Below are 19,520 nucleotides of genomic sequence, written 5' to 3'. Positions count from 1 at the left end.
ACTGTAGCCATTCCGTTACAAACAACTTAAATGGAGACACACATGCGAGCGAGTGCCTGCATACCCAGATACAAATGTATGAAAATATGCTGATGTTCAGAAGATCAACAGCTGATGCTGGTGATCCACCCCTGCCTAACTCCTGGGTAGTTTGCTGATTATAAGAATTTAGCTTATACCCCGTTCCCAGGTAGCTAACCCTAGTTATCCCTAAATAGCTATTGGCTGTCTCTCTTTTACACATGTCTGTCTCTCTCTCTCTGTCTCGTGCACCTGTCTGTCTGTCTGTCTGTCTGTCTGTCTGTCTGTCTCTCTCTCTCTCTTTCTTTCTTTCCCTCCCTCCCTCCCTCCTGGTGTGTGGTAGCTCAATGGTTAGGGTACTTCACTAGTAATCAGAAGGTTGCTATATCAAGCCCCATTACTACCAAGTAGCCACTGCTGAGCCCCGGAGCCCTAACCTGCAGCAAGACCCTCATTTGCTTGAATTGTTTTCAGTCATTTGCTGTCAACTAAGTGTCATAAATGTAAATGTTTTTACCTGTGTATGTGTGTGTGTCTCTCTGTCCACCTCTCTCTCTCTCTCTCTCTCTCTCTCTCTCTCTCTCTCTCTCTCTCTTACAGATGTCTGTCTCTGTCTCCTACACACTTGTCTGTCTTTCTCTCTCTTTCTTACGCACGTCAGCCCCCCACGCCCTGCACTGAGTCAGAACATCATGTTTTTGCAGCATCAGGGCACACCATCTGACAGTTATTGTTTTTGTTTGTTTGTTTGTTTGCCTCTATGTCTCTTACACATGTCTACCTCTTTGTCTTCCATACATCTGTCTCTCTGTTTCTTACAGATGTCTCTCTCCTTCTTATACACCTCTCTCTCTCACTCTCTCTCATACATTTTTTTCTCTCTCTCACATGTCTGTCTCCTACACATTTGTCTCCCCCTCTGTCTCTTACACACATAACCCCCCCCCCCCCCACACACACGCCCTGTAACTCACATTGAGTCAGAACGTCTTGTTTTTGTTGTAGCAACATGGCACACCATCTGACAGTTATTGTTTTTTATTTGTTTGTTTGTTTGTTTTTTCACATGAGGGTCTAATGCTTATGTGTTGGATAAAGGATAAACAGGTCGGCACTTGACATCCTGATCGGCAGCTGTAGACTGATAGAGAAAGTGTTATGGATAGGGATAGATAAGCTGGACGTACAACTCAGACTTATGTTCATTTCCTGCTAATAACAGGCTGTTGTTTGATTACTAATATTTTACATCCATTAGAATGTATGAGTTGTTTCATAAATGACGGTAAATGCTGAGTGTAAGTGTGATGTATGTGATCAGTCAGCTCAATGAACATCTTCAATTTGCCCAATAATATGAAATTTATATTGTGATAATGATATTTGAACAATATATAAAACAACCCTAGATTATTATTCTATGAACATGCCTTTATTTAGAGTCCATACCCCTTTCCCAGACACAGGAACTGAAGGCTTCTTGGCCAGGAACCTTAGTAAGGGGGTTTGTGTGGCGGCAGGGTTTGTTAACATGCACGCGCATGTGTGTGAGAGCACAAGTATATTATGCACGTGTGCGTGGTTGTGTGAGTGCATGCCCAACCACTGCACTGGAGATGCCTAATGGTTTGCACAAGCAGAGCCCAGTGTGGCAGTTGCTAGGGCAACGGAACCAACATGAGGCTGCCTGTGCAGGTGCAGTTCCCTGTGTCCAACTGGCAAAGTGTGGGAGGGGGGAGGAGAGAGAGAGAGAGAGAGAGAGAGAGAGAGAGAGAGAGAGAGAAAGAAAGAAAAGTGATTTGTTTTTCAGGCTGGGTGGGGAAGTGAGGCGGGTGTTGAATGATTCCTCATTAGGTATTGGGGGAGACCCAGGAGAGAAACTGAATGTTAAAGATAGATTAGGGAGAAAAGAGGGAAAAAAAGGGCAGAGAGAGAGTAGGTGGTGGGTTACGTGTGGAAGGAGGCAGTGTGAAGTGTTCCCATGCCCTGCACCTCCCAGACTTGCAGAGAGGGAAGGGTCAAGCAGGACAAGAGACACTTGGAGAAATGCACCGAGGGTGATGAAGAAGCGTAAGCACGCGTGTGTGTGTGTGTGTGTGTGTGTGTGTGGAATGCTTTCTTCTTTTCCATGCAGTATCTCATCCCTGACTCTTGTTTCTTGTACCAATCAAATTCCTTATATGAAACATGCAGCACAACACACAGGGCTTCTGACCAGTTGCTGTCTGGAATGTCGTTATCTTCAATGCACCATTGCAACACTTTAGAATGACTGAGAGCACTGAGAGACCCCGAAATAGGATTATGGCCCAAGATCCAGTTGTATCCAGAGTATACCTGTGACGTTGCTGTCTAAAATGATTAAACATTGCTTTGTCTTCCACCAACTGCACTTCCATCTACTGCATGAGGGCTTACCCTGACACACACACACACACCCATACACACACACACCCCGCTATGCGCAAAGGCCGCTGTGCTGTTCTCTCTACCTCCAGCTTGATGTTCCGTTACCAGAGACCAAAACTGGGTCATGCTGTAGCTGATGTCACCTGTAGTCTGTTTGTATTTTACCTCTACAGACAAGGAAGCAGGGCTCTGCTTCTTCATGGAAAGATGCTGATCTGGGGTCAGGTTCATGAGTTCCATTTCCTGAAAAATGCGTTCTTGTTGCCAGAGCTTGTGAGAGCTCGATGGCCCAAGAAGAGAAAGAGAAAAGAGAACAGTGAGGAGGAAGAAGAGACAACAGAGAGGAGGAAGCAGTTCTTGACCTCTGTCAAGCTGCTGTCCACCTGAAGGGGCATACTAATTTTTCTCCCTATCTTTCCTGTAGTGCTGTTGTTTATGGCTTTAAACCTTTGAGCTTCAGTGTCTTTTGCAGGTCTGATTTCTTTTAAATCTACTGAGTGAATCGGTCTTACACAGTGGATTATTCTATGCTTTATTGTATTAACAGTCTTTAATCTGCTGTTACAGTTGAATGGAGGTGAGTTAAGGTGAGTTAAGTGAGTTAAATCTCAATAAGCATTAAAACATTTTTTTGTTTGTGTGATACCATTAAATTATTGTGTATTATGTTTTATAGTATGCATATATCCATACAAGTAAAAAGCAACAGATTTGGGTTATGGTTAGGGTCAGTGTTTTGATCACAGTAAGAATAGTGTTAGTGTAATAGTTAGGGTTATGTTTGGGCCAGGTCTGAGTGTGGTTTAGAGGTTTAAATACCCTGCCATGTAGCTCAGTCAATACAAAACTTTTTTTCTGTTGATATGTCTTCTCTATGTCCCTTTGCGCTGGTGTGTTAGGGTATCCTCACTTTCACAGCTGAATGTAGGTGAGTAGTCTGTACTTCACACATCAGTGGCGTGTCTTAGGTATCTTTGTTCAGGTTTATTAGTCTTCACTTCTACAGATGCATGGGTGCATTAGACACTCGCCTATGTGAGAGGTGTGTGTGTGCTTTTTATGTGAAACCATTTGTTATAAATCTGCATGTTTTTCTGTGGGCAGTGAAAACTCACCGCTGTGTTCATCCTCGCAAAGACTAGAGTTTTCTCTCTCTCTCTCTCTCTCTCTCTCTCTCTCTCTCTCTCACACACACACACACACACACACACACACACCACACATACATACATATATATAAGATGACCCGATTTGTCACACCAAATTACGAGAAGCATCATGCACAAACACCACACATGGTATTCTGAGATGCATGAAACCCTGGATGGAGAGACGAGTCTATGTTACATGGCCTACCATCTCAGCATTAAACCTCTCACTTTAAAATCCTCACAGTGAAGCACTAGACTGAAGAGTTTCATTCAGGGATTAGCTAAAACTACTGGAATGTGTTCTGCTGATATGACCTAGGTTTGATTAAGTACACATTAAAATGTGGGATTTAACCCATTTACTAATTTGTTGATTAAAGAGATTCAGAAGTAAGAGGAGGGAAACCTGAGAGAGAGAGAGAGAGAGAGAGAGAGAGAGAGAGATGGGGGGAGGTGAGAAAGAGGGGTTGAGAGAACAAGGTGCGGCAAACAACCCAGTGTTAAATCCAGAAAGTGGTATGTCCACATTTATGTGATGAGAGGGAAACAAGGGAGAAAGTTCCGGAAATGTACGTGTGTGCGCATGAGTGTTTGACAAATGGCTTGTTTGGAGGAGCGGGAAGAGAAAGAGAAGGGGAGTGTGTGTGTGTGTGTGTGTGTGTATGTGTGAGAGATTGCTTTCTGGCAAAGCTTCACCATCTTGCATAAGATGTAGGCCGTTGCTTGGTTCTTCTTTGGCAGCTGTTGCCATGGGAGTTCTGATTGGGTGGGAAGTGCAGTGGGGCTGCGCTGGGGGTGGGGGTGGGCCTAGTATGATGGGTGCATTCCCTGGAATTCCAAGCTGATTGAGTGGGAAGCACGGTGGGTCCCACTGTGACTCCCTTTTGGTTATTCCGCTTTGTGCTCTGTACAGTCCACAGCTGGAGTAATCTCTGGCTATAGGAATAGGCCAAATGTAGAGTTAATCCACCAGGAGGGAGGGTGCTGCTGAGGGCAAGCAGGATGAGTTAACATTAACCCTAACCCACTGCCCTAGACCCTGACCCCTAATCCCTAACCCTGTGTACTGGTCTGGGCCTGGTGGGTGCAGGGTAGTATGGGGACTGTGTGTTGAGGTTCTGCTTCAGGCCCGACACTTGTTCCACTCAGCACATATTCATCTGTGAACAGACCTTTGTGTTCTGAGTGTGGGAAACTGCTGCCATGCAGTGTGACTAAACCATGCCTCAGGTGTGTCTCATGAAGAACTTTGTATGTGTGTGTGTGTGTGTGTGTGTGTGTGTCCTTGGGTGTATATATGTGTGTGTGAGTGATTGTATATGTGTTTGTGCTTGGAGGTGTGTGTGGGTGTGTAAGTGTGTTGTGCTTGGGTGTGAGTGTGCGTCAGCCTGCTGTGTTCAACTGCCTATTTCAGACCCCAGCTGAAGTACAGCTGGTGTTAAGCAAGCATTTACAGGCAGCTTGTGTGTGTGTGCGTGTATGTGGAGTGTGTGAGTGTTGTGTACAGGGGCTTGCACACACTACCTATGTATAAGGACTTTATCAGCCAGTGCTCATCTGGGCATTAAAAGGCATAGATAGAAAGCTGGTTTTCCTTTCACTGTGGAGTATGTATTGCAAGCATTCACACTCATGCCCATGCATGAGAGACAGGGGGCAGTGCTGTGTGTGCGTTTGTGCGCATCTGTGTGTATGTGTGAGTGTATGTGCGAGTGTATGTGCAACTATATGTGTATATGTATGTGTTGGAGTGTGTGTGGTTTAGGATTAAGGGGCTGAGAAGGTTGTCATCTGCCGTTATATATTGCTGTGATGTGAGCAATGGTTTAGATGAAGGTGTATTAATAGCAGTGGAGATGGGGTGTGCGGGGAGGGTGCATGGGGCGCTGAGGACTAAACTGTGACACGCTTGTAGTCTCCCTCGGCCACTGGGCACACTATGAGTCAGGCAACATGCTTTCTTTATTTTCCTTGTCTCTCTCTCTCTCTGTCTCTCTGTGTGTCTCTCTCTCACACTGATGGAAGTTAGTACAGGAGCAGGCAGGGCTTTTCCCTGATTTAGCGTGAGGATTAAAAACACTAAAAAAAAAAGAAGATAGAGGGAAAAAAAGCCAGGAGAGAGAGGGAGCAGAAGACGGTGAGACACAGTGAGAGGGAGAAGGAAGGAGAGGGAGAGGGGGAGAGAGGGAGAGGGAGAGGGAGAGGGAGGGGGGTGGCTCATAAGCAGTGTTGAGGAGAAGCGAGAGAGGGAGCAGCTTTTAAAGACAGAGAGAAGAGTGAGAAAGGGAAAGAAAGAAAGAAAGCAGCAAGCAGCACAAATGCTTGGTGGTGGCATCAGGTGTGCGTAGTGGTCAGCAGTGTGGTGTTGCCTCTGAAAGTGTGGTGTGGCATTGTGTGTGTGTATGTGTGTGTAAGGGAGATCTGCATGTAGGGATTGTAAGGGGAGCTCCATGTGTTTCCTGGCGGGACTACCTTGCTTCAGGGAAATCCAGCCAAGCCACCATCAGCCTGCCTGGGAGGGAGCCCTCTCACAGGCCCTGACTTCAGCATTGCCACCGGAACAGGTAGATGGAGTGTGTGTGTGTGTGTGTGTGTGTGTGTGTGTGTGTGTGTGTGTGTGTGTGTGTCTGTGTGTGCATGTTTGTGTGCATGAGTGTTTGTGTGTACATGTGCACATCTTTGTGTGTGTGTGTGTGTATGCATGGAAGTGTGTGTGAGTGAATTTATTTTTATCCGATTCCGCTCATTCAGGTACTCTGCATGTGTGTGTGCATTTGTGTGTTTGTGTGTGTACACATGCATCTAAAAAAAATCAGTAAATATTAAATGCTGATTTTTGTTTTTTTCATAAATATACAGTACTTTGATGTGTGTATACTTTTATATGTTTGATGGCTAGCAGTCAGTCATATTGTAAGTGGGCTGAGTTATCCAGGCTTATTCCTTACCCTCTTATCTGTGAGATGCTTCTCACAGATAAGACTCTTAGAAAGTTTGCTTGCTTATACACTACAGTGTCCTCTTTTCCAGTTGTTGTGTTGGTTTGTTCCTGTTTGTTGTTGATGCTGATAGTAATGACTGCATGTATATGCTTAATAATTAGTTTTGGTATTATGTCCTTTTGTAGACTGTTAGCTCTGCCTGTGAATAACTAAAATCAATACATAGCCAGTTGGATTAAATTTTAGTGAAAATCTGTCAGCTGTATAGTCAAGAGCTGAGGAGAATTAAACAGGAGTCTTATTGGGTGCTTACATGCTGACATCCCACAATGTTAATTTAAGCATTCTTTATGCAGATGTTTGTTCTCATATTTTGGTTCAACAGATGAGTTATTTCTATCATTATGAAAATATATATTGATGCATTAGCGTCTCAAAAAAAGAAAAAAGAAAAAAAGAAAAAAGATTCTTATATTGACAGTAAACAATGAATCAGTGAGAGGGCGGGGCTTCCACTCCACAGCTCCCCAGCCGACCTGATCAGGCCCTCTGCTTTCTGGCATTATGTTGTAGATAAAAATAATTCCATCCAGATGGAACTGAATACTCTAGGAGTCAGGACTACCATGCCATCTGCTGCCTAGGCTTGGCTGTTTCTGTAGCAGTCTGAAGGGCTGTACTGTATATGCACTCCTTCCAAGTTAGCCAGGTGGGTTTGTGGGGGGGATGTGTGCCTCCGACCTGAGCAGTGTGCAGCAGTGCTGGTCTGCAGCATGTGTGGACAGCCCCCCAACCCTCTCCCTCCCTCTCTCTCTCTACTGTTGGCTGGGTGAGTCATGGAATAGATGGGCAGGAGAGCTGTATCATGGATGAGCCTGGGACTTACATAACGGCCAAAGCCAGAGATAAATGTTCACTTCAGAGTGCAAGAACACACGCATGTGCACACACACTGACCACGTTAATCGTCTTGGGGGGTTAGGGTTGAAAGGTTTCTATACCATCTTTGATATGGGTTATTTTAGGGAGACTATATAATGTAGGTAATGTGGTAATGTACGTACTGTATACTGAGTGTGTGTGGGAAAAGAGGTGTTGTGTAGCATGTTCCTGTGTCCTCAGTCCTATAGTGTGCAGTGTTTTTACAGATGAGGTTGGCGCATATGTTATTTATAGTTTACTACCCACTAATATCACAGTAAGATGCTCTTTTTCCATGAATCTTACATGGTTAAAGCAACAAAAGTCTTCCTTTACTTGCATGTTTGTGAGTTCATATTCAATCATGTCCATGGTACGCGATGGCACACGGTGTCCAATGGTTACCCTCAGTTAATGAGGAAAGAATGGAGGGCAAATCAAACTGGGAAAGTGGAGGAAGAGATGGAGATTGGAGAGGTTAAAATGATGCATGAAAATGCTATAGAGTTGGAGTCAGTAGAAAGTGTAAGACAGAGAGAGAAGAAGAGGGGTAAGAGGAAAGAGAGAGAGAGAGAGGAAAGGAAAAGTGGAAGAGAAGAGGAAGGTACAATGTGAAGGAGGTAAAGGTGGGATGAAAAAAGTGGAGAGAGGGAGCGGGAGAGAGGGAGAAAGAAAAAGGGAGGGAGAGAGAGAACTGTGGTACATTCATGCTCCCCATCTCACAGTGGTTGGTATCTTGAATTACATAATGTGGCCTCCAGCCAGCCTCTGATCGGCGCGGGAAAACACAGAAGCACATACACACACAAGCGTGCAAGCACACACGCACGCATACAGAGCCTCCTCCTCAAATGGGGCTGCAGAGAGATTAGCAATCCTGCACAACCACCATGGAAGCCACATCACACTCATCGTTATTTCACTTCATCCTCACTTAAAGAATAGGGAATCCAGTCAGAACCTTACAGGGTCTAAATTATGCAATGAAAGTCTCACAAAAGGACATATTCCTTGTCTTAGGGTAGGATGACAATTTCACTGTCCCAGTCTCTTAGGCTGCAGTGGTAGTGCATTAGTGAGGTCTGTGTGATTTATTTACAGGCCATGTCTGAGTGATGTATGAGTCCTGAAGTGAGCACCGGTATGTGGGTGGAACGCAATACAAGTTGTTCATGTGCATGTTGGGAAATAAAACAAGCAGGTGCCTTTGTATCAGGAGATGAACATGTTCCCATAGTAGTGGCCTGAAGGGTGGGCTTTAGAGTTTGTTGATGGGGACAAGTTAGCCACAGATAGGTAGGGTTAGTGTTAAATGGGCAGAGGAAATCCCCCTACGTAGAAAACTATCTATTTTCTACCTGTCTCCAGAGACATGGACATGGACATGGACATGCACATACTAAGACAGGTGGTAGCCTAAATCCCTCCCTCTGTAGGCACATGTAGAGAGATGAGACTTTTAAGATGGCTGTTTAATCTCTTTATCAGTTTGTGATATGTCCTCCATCATAAACCGCAGTATTAAATCTCATATCTTCTGGGATTTGCCTACTCCCACTTTCTGTTATGACCCAGTTTCTGGTTGGGGTCCCTTTCCTTACATAATTGGAACTTCTTCTGCAGCCCTAGTACTGAATGTTGTAATGTTTAGTAATGCACGCTGCCCTGGCCTGATTTCCCTGCATCAAGAGAGCACAGAAATCCTGTGTACACTAAAGGGTATTGCTCCAATCAGCTCGCAGGGGATTAGTATGTTCCCTTTACAGCTCCAATCAGCTTGCAGGGGATTAGCATGTTACCTCTTTAGTAGTCATGACCCCACCCCCTTCCCGATTTCCCACTTTTAACATACTCTGCTTTCTGCTGTCTCTGTGTAGCAGTGCAAAGTTGGAATGCTGTCGCCGCGAGAGGGCTAACATGATAGTTGGTGTTAGCATTAGTGTAAGAGCTAGTAAGGCTTTTCCACATCCAACAGGTAGCATCTGGAGTTCTTATTGGATTTCTGTGTTACTTGCACTTGTGTCTAGCAAAGTTGGGGGCAGCGGGAGACAAGGTGTTGGGTTCTAATATAACACCCTTGCCTAACAGAGGGGTAGGTGAAAGGGCCAAAGGTGATAACTGACATGCACTCACATCAGACATGTGCTCACATGTCCGTGAAAGGGAAACGGCACAAATGAGGATGTACCTGACACCTACTGTAATTTTGCAACTGCTTGAAATTTAGCTGGAAAAGGCTAGGGAAATTTCTATGGACTATTCCCGCAAATCAGTGTGTGATAACAGACAGGCTTACTAGGGAAGGGCTAATTGCGTTTGAGTACATGCTGATGCTGAAGAAAAGGGAAAGAATATGCCTATCAGTGCATATACAGCAGAAAAGTAAATAAATGAAAATTATTAAAATGAGTTCCAATTAAAGTATATATAAATTTTCCTTAAAATTATCAATATAGTTAAGGCTTAATTCACAAATTACACACCAGAACTCTAGTAATAACACAAATAATTGAAAACAATTTATTGACATAGTGCTTTACCTGCTATAGCTGCTTTGGCAACCTGGTGAATGAGTAGTTTAAGTGTCATGATAGGTGTGTCTGTAGTGCACTTTGGACCATTTGGAACTATTTCAGGATTTTCCAATTTATCTTAATATGATAAAGTATTACAATGGGTTAGGAAATGCAGGCATTTACTAGGTAGAGAGTGAGACGAAGACAGTGAGATAGAGAAATGTTTCAAACAGAATGAAGGAATGTCTGATTTCATGTGTGACTTTTTTTTCCTTTTCTGAAGCAATCAGCTTCCTTTCAGATTCAAACCCTCAGAGTGAAATGTGTGAATGCGTATTATTTTTAAATGATTCAGTGCTTTGCTGTCTAATATAATTCCCCACTTGTCCTCCTCTTGTTTCCTTCAAGCTTGGGATCTTAAATTCTTCATTCTCCACCACCTTTGGGGGTGTATGGAATGTCCAGCCCGTATTCAGCACAGATGTTTCTGTATACTATGCCAGTCACTTGGTTATGGCGGTCCACATAGTGGTTTACTGCCATCATTCTTTTTAGATCCTTTTATCAGATGTTCATATGGTATAGTGAAGTACAATTATAAGCATTTTCATAAGTTTTTTTAAATCTTTTTATTGACAAATACATCCAGTTTAAGCAAAAAGGTAATATTTACAGTGTTGACCCTTCTTTGTTAAGACTTCTGCAATTTGCCTTGACATGCTGGATATCAGCTTCTGGGCAAAATCTTGACTGGATGCAACCCATTCATTCCTAATTAGTGCTTGGAGTTGATCACAGTTTCTGTGTTTTTGTTTGTCTTCCCTCTTTTTGACGATTGACCACAGGTTCTCAATGGGATTGAGATCTGGGGAGTATCCTGGCCATGGTCCCAAAATTTCAATGTTTTGTTTACTGAGCCACTTGGTTATCACTTTTGCCTTGTGACATGATGCTCTTTCATGCTGGAAAAAGCATTGTTCATCAGCAAATTGCTCCTGAATCGTTGGAAGAAGTTGCTTTTGGAGGATGTTTTGATACCATTCCTTAGTGTTCTTAGGCAAAATTTTGAGCAAACCCACTCCCGTGGATGAGCAGCAACCCCACACATAAATATTTTCAGGATGCCTCAGTGTTGGCATGACACAGGACTTATGGTAGCGCTCACCATTTCTTCTCTGGACAATCATTTGTCTAAATGTCCCAAACAGTCTGAAGGGGGCTTCATCAGAGAAAATAACTTTACCCCAGTCCTCTGCAGTCCAATCTATATACTTCCATATATATACCTACTCTTTGTTTAATGTACTATTTTCTACATGTTACAAAAAGATTAGGCATATAAAAACAATTAAATAAACCATATGATTATGCTCTGTTAAACAGTATAGCTGCTTAGGAAAATAACTTAATTAACTGAATTGGTACAACTAGTGTAAATAATCTGATTTGATTTTTGTGTATCTTTTACATAATTTTACCTAAAAAGTAAATGTAAAAAATGTAAAAAGTACCTAGATGTGACAATTTGAGTGACTGTTTTAAGTCATATGTCAGATTTGAATCCATCTGTCAGCAATCACCAGGTAAACTGTGACTGGTGTGACTGTGATTGATGCAGTATGAGTGATGTGACTGTGGCTGATGCAGTATGAGTGATGTGACTGTGGCTGATGCAGTATGAGTGATGTGACTGTGGCTGATGCAGTATGAGTGATGTGACTGTGGCTGATGCAGTTTGAGTGATGTGACTGTGGCTGATGCAGTTTGAGTGATGTGACTGTGGCTGATGCAGTATGAGTGATGTGACTGTGACTGATGCAGTATGAGTGATGTGACTGTGGCTGATGCAGCATGAGTGATGTGACTGTGGCTGATGCAGCATGAGTGATGTGACTGTGGCTGATGCAGCATGAGTGATGTGACTGTGACTGATGCAGTATGACTTACATGGCTGTGACATAATGTGTGGTTTTGTCAGAAAGTTCTGCTTGTTCAGAGTAGTTTAGTCTGTTCTTTGAGTAAAGACATCACTCTGTTTTAAAAGATTTAACATTAGTATAATGTACTACAACATTAGAAAATAGTTTAGAAATTCTGTTTTACTGGTTATTTAACCAATTTTTGTTTGTCTGGTGAAATAAAGAAAGTTATATTACGATTTGTAGTAAATACTTTGTGTGTGTGTGATAGTCTGTTTGTGAGTTTGTATGTATATGTGTCTGTGTGTTTGACCGTGTGTGTCACTGTGCCACCAGGCACGGTGTGCATGCATGAGTTTATGTGTATGTGTGTATTTGTGTGAGGCAGAATGTGTGTGATTTCATGTGTATGTGTCTGTATATCTTTGTATGTATATTTCTGTGTCTGTGTGTGTGAGCATGCATGTTTCTGGTTTGTTTATGTTTGTGTGTGTATGTGTGCGTGTGTCAGCGTGTTACTGAAGATGCACTGAAGATGACATCATTGCTTTGGTTGGCCAGAACTAGCTTAGCCTGCCTGTACAGGAATCTCCCTTCTGTTCTGTGCTTGTTTGCGTGTGCGTACGTGTGCGCGCGCGCGTGCGCGCGCGCGCGTGTGTGTGTGTGTGTGTGTGTGTGTGTGTGTGTGCGCGCGTGTGTGTGTGTATGTGTGCGCGTGTGCATGTGGGGGGGTCTGTGAGTGAAATTCAGCTAAATTAAGCATTGTTTTTTAATAGGTTAACGTTTGAAATATTTCTCTCTCTCTCTCTCTCTCTCTCTCTCTCTCTCACATATACACACACACACACACACACACACACACACACACACACACACACACACACACAGGGTTGTCTGCTGTTAAGTGACATGGCACAGATGAGAGTGTGTGATTAAAGAGGAAGTGACAGGGAGCAGGCAGCCTCCTGTCACTCAGTCAACAGTCACACCAGTAAACAGACAGTCTCTTGCTTGTCCTAACACACAAACATTGGAGCTGCTTGCGTTACATTATATTTGTATAATCTCAAACTAGCAGAAGCCAAAGATAAATAAGGGAGGGAGTGTGTGAGAGTGTGTGTGTGTTAGTGAGTGAGCAGAGACTGTTGCCTTAGCACTAGGCTGATTTCTCAGAGGAGGCAGAAAAGCAGGTCAGCCAACCTCTTTTTCAAATGATTTCATAACTCCTAGTTTCATTCTTTAATTGTTATTACTTTTTAAATTTTATTTAAATCTTTGTCATTTTAATGTCATACCGTTTGTTTCTTATATTTATATATAGTTGGATTTTTATTTTTGATAAACCAGTTGCATGACATGAATTGAGCTGAATTTAAAAAACAAGGTCTCTAAACTGGATACTATGCAAAAAATATTTTTGTGAGCTGGGTGCAGATGCAGGACTGTAGGATGACAGTGGAATGCCTGAGCTGCTAAGTCATACACATAGAGCTCAGCTTGTGTTGAAGGTTTAGGGATGCTTATTCACTTCTAGTTTTTTTTATAATGTCATTATATAGTCGAGCAGTAGCCTTTATCTTTTCCTGGGGTTTTCCATTTATTTGCCATCCTCTGTTCTTTAATTGCAATGATTCCTTAAGTGTTTTTAAACTTAACTTTCATTTTAAATGACCTAGTAGTTCTGATTTAAAAATAATTATCTACCATGAATACCTCACAGAGATAGATGTCTGTATGTTAACAAAAATTTTAGGATACATTTATTTTGTTTTTAATTTTATTATTTTTTAAATTCATTGTCTATTTTTATTTTAAATCTTCACTCTTGGTGAAAGGAAACTTAGAAACGATGAAGCTTAGCTGAGTGTGAAACCTCTTGTGCTATTTCCCCTTTTTGTTTTTTGTGTTCCTGACAACTGTGTGTGCATGTTCATGATGACTGTGTGTGCACGTTCCTGGTGACTATGCATCTATGTTCATGGCGACTGTGCATGCATGTTCCTGGTGACGGTGCATCTGCATTCATGGCGAATGTGCATGCATGTTCCTGGTGACGGTGCATCTGCATTCATGGCGAATGTGCATGCATGTTCCTGGTGACGGTGCATCTACGTTCATGATGACTGTGTGTGCATGTTCCTAGAGGCTGTGAGCACACGTTCAAGGCGTACACATTCCTGGTGACTGCATGCATGTTCCTGACAACTGTGCTTGCATGTTCACCTGTAGCAAGCCAGTGCCTCTTCTGCTTGCAGCCCTCTAGTCTGCACACAAATTTGCTTTGGTCTGCATTAGCTAATGAGCTAACTCTTTAATGAATAGTAATATCGATGGTAATAAGGTCAGTAAAATCCATGGTTTGGAAAGCATTCTCTGTTCTTGGTTCTTGGATGTGTGTTCAATGCAAGTGAATTATTTACTAGGACAAGTGGTAGTCTCTCAGGTATAGCAGACATTGATGAATAAGTAAACTGAGCAGCTCAAAATGAGAGTGACTCACCATGGTACACATATGCCATTCATTCATAAACAGCAACGTCTAAATTCTCAAAAGGATTTGGACTATAAATAAAAAAATAAAAAAATAAATGGCATAGTAATTAAAGGTAGTTAACATGTAACTGTTAAATCGCAATGCATGAAAAGCGGTACAAGGGCTCCTCACCGGGGGGGAATATGTTCTTCTGACTGGGGCAGCACTGGAGAGTTAGGGTCAAGGTTAGGGTCAGTGTCAGGTTTAGGGTTAAGGAAAGTCGCTTCTGTTTTAAACAGGGAATTTTGAAAAGGAGCTGCAATTCACAATGAACATGTAGCTGCTCTATCATGTGTGAGTGAACTACTGCATTAGAAAGGCCAAGCATGGGCTTAAGGCTAAAGACACATTATCTGTGAAGAGAGTGTGTTCTGCTTAGCATGCACCCCAATGCTTCTGCCTCTCCCCCTTTCCTTCTCCTTCTCCTCTCTCTCTCTCCTCCTCTCTGCCCCACCCAGCACAGGCTGTATCAGTTTCTCACCAGCATGCCCACGCAGTCTCAACAATCAGCAGCAGTACTGTCTGCCGCTAGTGCAGTACACACACACACACACACACACACACACACACACACACAGACACAGACACTGACAGTGCAGTCTGCCGCTACTGCTGCCCCCACACATACACACACACACACACACACACACACACTCGTACACACAACCTCTCCATCCAGGACAATACCAAACACACACATGCAGAACAACGCAACCATTAGCAGTAGGTATTTACACACATGCACATACAAACACATGAATGCATGCACACCCACAGTGTGTGTGTTTATGTATAGGTGCGTGCATGTAGGTGTGTGTTTGTAGAAAATGTTGACAGCGAATGTTGATGTGTTTGTAATATTATTATAATAGTCAGAATGCCCTGTGTTTGGTATTTGTGGGTGTGTTGTGTTTGTAATATAATTATGACTGTCACGACACCTTGTGTTGGGTATTTGTGGAAGAGATTTGTAAGATTATTAATTATGCATATACATAACTGTGTTCCTCCTGGGGAAACAGCTCACTGAGGTTGTGTGTTATGTCTTCATATGTGTGCACTCTAAGAACAGAATGTGGTAGTGTGTGTGTCTGTGTCAGTCTCAATCTCTTCTTCCTTCCCTCGCTCTCCCTATACTCCATCCTCTCCGTCTCCTCATGTATTATTAAGAGTAGCCTTGGGTACTAAGTAATGGTCCTGCTTTCTCCACAGTTCACTGCCACTCATATATTTCAAGCAGCGACACCCCCATGCTCCACCCCGACCCCTCTTTGGTGAGCCTCCTCAACCCTACAATGAAGGCACACTGGGCTGACTGGGACACTGTGCTGGGGTCCATGCTGTCTGAGGGGTTTGGGAAATTAATGACAATGAAACAAGGTGTACTGCAGTTTTTATTGGAGTTTGCTGTATGCTTTGCCCCTTTCATTCTCATGTCCCTAACCCTCCATGGACACATGCTTATGGCAGAAGAACATAAAAATTATAAAGAATACAGATATGCCATTATTGAAGAGAGAAAAAAAAAGAGAGAGAGGGAGAGAGAGAGAGAGAGAGAGTATAAAAGAGAAGAAGGAATGAGAGTAAATGAAAGAATAATGTGCTCCCCATTATTGTAGTACATGATGAATAAGCTGATGATGGACAGTTGTGTAATAGAAGCCGTACACTCCTATTCTTCCTTCCTCTCTCTATTCCAGAATGGCCTTTTTGGGTATGTGTGTGTGTGTGTGTGTGTGTGTGTGTGTGTGTGTGTGTGAGAGACTGACAGTAATGAGGAGGGAGGGGCCATTGACGGTGCTTCTGGGAAAGGCACCCCTCCTTAAGTGGTTAGGGAACCTCAGCACTCCCATCAGTGCTCTGTGCAGTATTCTACTCGGCTTCTGTCACTCCTTCAGCTGTGAAGCCTCCCTTCTACATGAGAGTGTGCAGGTCAGCCCAGACAGAACCCACACAGAATCCAGGTTCTTCTCTGTCCCCTTCACATACCAGGTTCCTCTCTTCTCCCTGCTTGCCTTGTCTCTGGTTGATTCCATTTAAAGACTACTGTATGTTTGCTATTCCAAGTGCAAATGTAAATTTCCCAAAGGAAATTGAGCAGAAAATCCCATGGTCATCTGGTACTACCACAAAAACAGAAACAACACTAATGTAATGAACATAAATAGAAATAATCTGCAAAGGGACATTGATTACAAGGACAACAAGAAGTCTCTGAGGAAAGGCTGCAGAGTGCACATGGACATGGCTAAGGCCCATGGTCAAACTCTCTGAGGGCTTTTAGAGAGAAAACTGAACGCAGAATAGTTTCATCATGGTGATGAAATTTGGGAGGCAGGATGTTGTGGGCTCAAGATTCTGGTAATTCTGTGTTGTCTGTTGGAATTGTACAAGCACACAGGCACATGGAGTTATCACTGCTTCTGATATCATTCAGCAAAAAGGTTAGACATATTTGATTTACTGTTTCTTTTAACTGCAAAATAAAGGATGAGGGGTGTGTGTGTGTGTGTGTGTGTGTGTGTGTGTGTGTGTGTGTGTGTGTGTGTGTGTGAGACAGAGAGAGACCAGACAACTGTTCTGCTTTTGTCTGTGAAGCAGCAAAGAAAAACTCCAACACACACACACACGTTTGTATTTATACTTTACTATTATACTTTGTCTAGATGTGGGGTTATACCACAATTAGAAGATTTCAGGATGGCACATGTTCAGCTGCTGTCCAGCGAGCTAATACAATCCTTGGTGTGCATTTAGTGTTTACTATGTGTTTATGATGCTGTGTCTATAGTACTTACTGTGCGTGTATGGCATTGTGACTCTAATGTATACTGTGTGTTCATAGCTGTGCCTGTAGTGTTTTTTGTTGCCTTATGTGACTGGCTTTTACAGTACTAGTATGTGCACATCAGTATCCTTCTTGTGAATGTCCAGTCTTTGGACAACAACTGGAAGACCCCAGGTTGAAGATTAAATACCAATGGGCTATCCGTGAATGTAATGTGTTCTGCTTCTCTGAAACATTGCTGATCCATACATTTCTAGATATTCCAGGGTCAGGGTGAGGGTTAGGAACAACCCAGTACAGCCTGTTGAGTCACTGTCCATTCATTGTCAGCACTGCAGCACTGAAGTCCCAAAATGGTGGATTATGTATAAAAGTGAATGGTATGTGCTGTGACAGCAACAACGTTTTCATTTCCAACTACTGTTCGCCCAATCTGGAATAAACACCAATTAAATGTCATCCAGATTATCTCTCTCGTGAAGTCACCTCATCAACACTGTTTACATTCTACAACAAGTGGATAAGGATCTTACTCTGTCTGAGATGCACGAGGCACTGAATGGATACTAGCCTGCCAGCCCTGATGCTGCCCTCACCATGGCTTAATATTTTAATGGGGTAAACCTTAGGAAGGGGATGAACGTCTACTGAATCTTAAGATGATTATGATGAACTTCTTCTGAACTTTAGAAAGGTGTTGGCAAACTTCTGCTGAACTGTAGGAAAGTTTTGGTGAACTTCTAATGAACCTTAGGAAAGTGATGGTGAACTTCTACCAACACATATGTCCCACCAGAGGCACCAGCACTCTGGACCACAGTTGCATACCATTTAAGAGCTATAAAGTAGCTCCATTTGGCAGATTGACCCACGGTGCTATTTTTCTCATGCTGGAATACAAAGGTTGAAGCTGAAAGCGTCATTGATGAGCACAATCAAGATCTGGATGAACCATTCAGATACCATCCTTCAGGACACACTGAAGCATACAGACTGGGACATGTTACGGACCAGCTCTGAAAACATCATCATTTTTACAGAAGCAGTGACCCTACTGGAGCTTGATGGCAAACACACAACACTTATTTCAAGTGGCATGGTCACTCAACGAGGTCACCACACCTTAAAAAATATCATTCCCTAAACACAAATCTCAGAATAACCAACACTGTTATGCCCACACCACTCTGGTCTCTGTGCAGCTGTCTTTATTTATTTACTGGCACTTGACAATGCCCATTACATTTATGTTGGGTCTTTTGCAGTCATACCTTTTCATATACACTGCATCTTCATAATGCACACTCATCACTTTATCTATACGCACATTCAACAATTCACACACTGCATGAAGCAAGTGTGCAGCGGAAAATGTTTGAATTAATTGAATGAGACATACTAACTCTCTAACTTACAAATATTTCACAAACCCACAGACTTGTGTTTACTGCTTGTATATATTGCCACCATAGTCTCTTGCTTAATGTCTTTTATTTTCTATCCGGGTTATGATGTCTGTGACAGTTATTTGTAATGTTATGTGTCTATGGTGATATGTTGTGACACTATTCATGTCTTAGAAAACTCACAGCCAAGCTTCATACTGCAATGACTGCACATTGTATGTTGTACATCACCTGTATGTAATAAATACCCCCCCCTACCCTGCCCCCAAAAAAGGTAACATGTACACAAACGGTGACGTTTTACAAACAATGCAGTAGCCCTTTCTTCACAACACTGAGAAGGGCTAGGCTGCTATAGGCCCATCCCCAGAATGAACATTTTTCATTTCATTGGTCAGATTTCATGTTATTTTGCCAACAGACCAATATTACAGAGCCCTTGGGAATATCACCTGAAGGGGCATGTAGGCACGTACACAGCAATGAGTCTCTGCAGTTTTGATTAGTTCCTCTTTTGGAGAGAAAGAGTTTTTTTTTTTTTTTTACTTATTTGTAAAAATATGTTAAGATTATATTTTCCAACCATTTTTTAGCCCTTCTCTGCAGGGTCAGAAGGCCTGTCTGCACACTGCAGGGTTATACATATTTCGCATATGTACACACATCACACACAAACATGCTCACACACAGCACTTTGTGCTCACTCAAGTTCATACTCCTAGTGTTAGCTGCAATAGGGTTCTGACTTTGTGTGTGTGTGTGTGTGTGTGTGTGTGTGTGTGTGTGTGTGTGTGTGTGTGTGTGTGTGTGTGTGTGTCATCCTCTGACCATACAAACCATCACTTTTACTATGTCATAACAAGGCCCATTATCAGGCACATACCTTCAGATGTGTGTTCTGACCAGGTTTTAAT

General features: G+C 42.8%; 1 protein-coding gene across 4 annotated transcripts in view; it reads left to right on the top strand.

Annotated features, from left to right (window-relative positions):
- hivep1 (HIVEP zinc finger 1) overlaps nucleotides 1-19,520 on the top strand; it is a 48,582-nt gene that overhangs the window by 9,488 nt on the left and 19,574 nt on the right. The gene's annotated exons all lie outside the window — the stretch shown is intronic.

The sequence above is a fragment of the Electrophorus electricus genome, chromosome 8, assembly GCF_013358815.1.
Source record: "Electrophorus electricus isolate fEleEle1 chromosome 8, fEleEle1.pri, whole genome shotgun sequence".
Taxonomy (NCBI): Eukaryota; Metazoa; Chordata; class Actinopteri; order Gymnotiformes; family Gymnotidae; genus Electrophorus; species Electrophorus electricus.
Note: the sequence above shows the minus strand (reverse complement) of the source record. Positions and strands in the feature narration are given on the sequence as shown.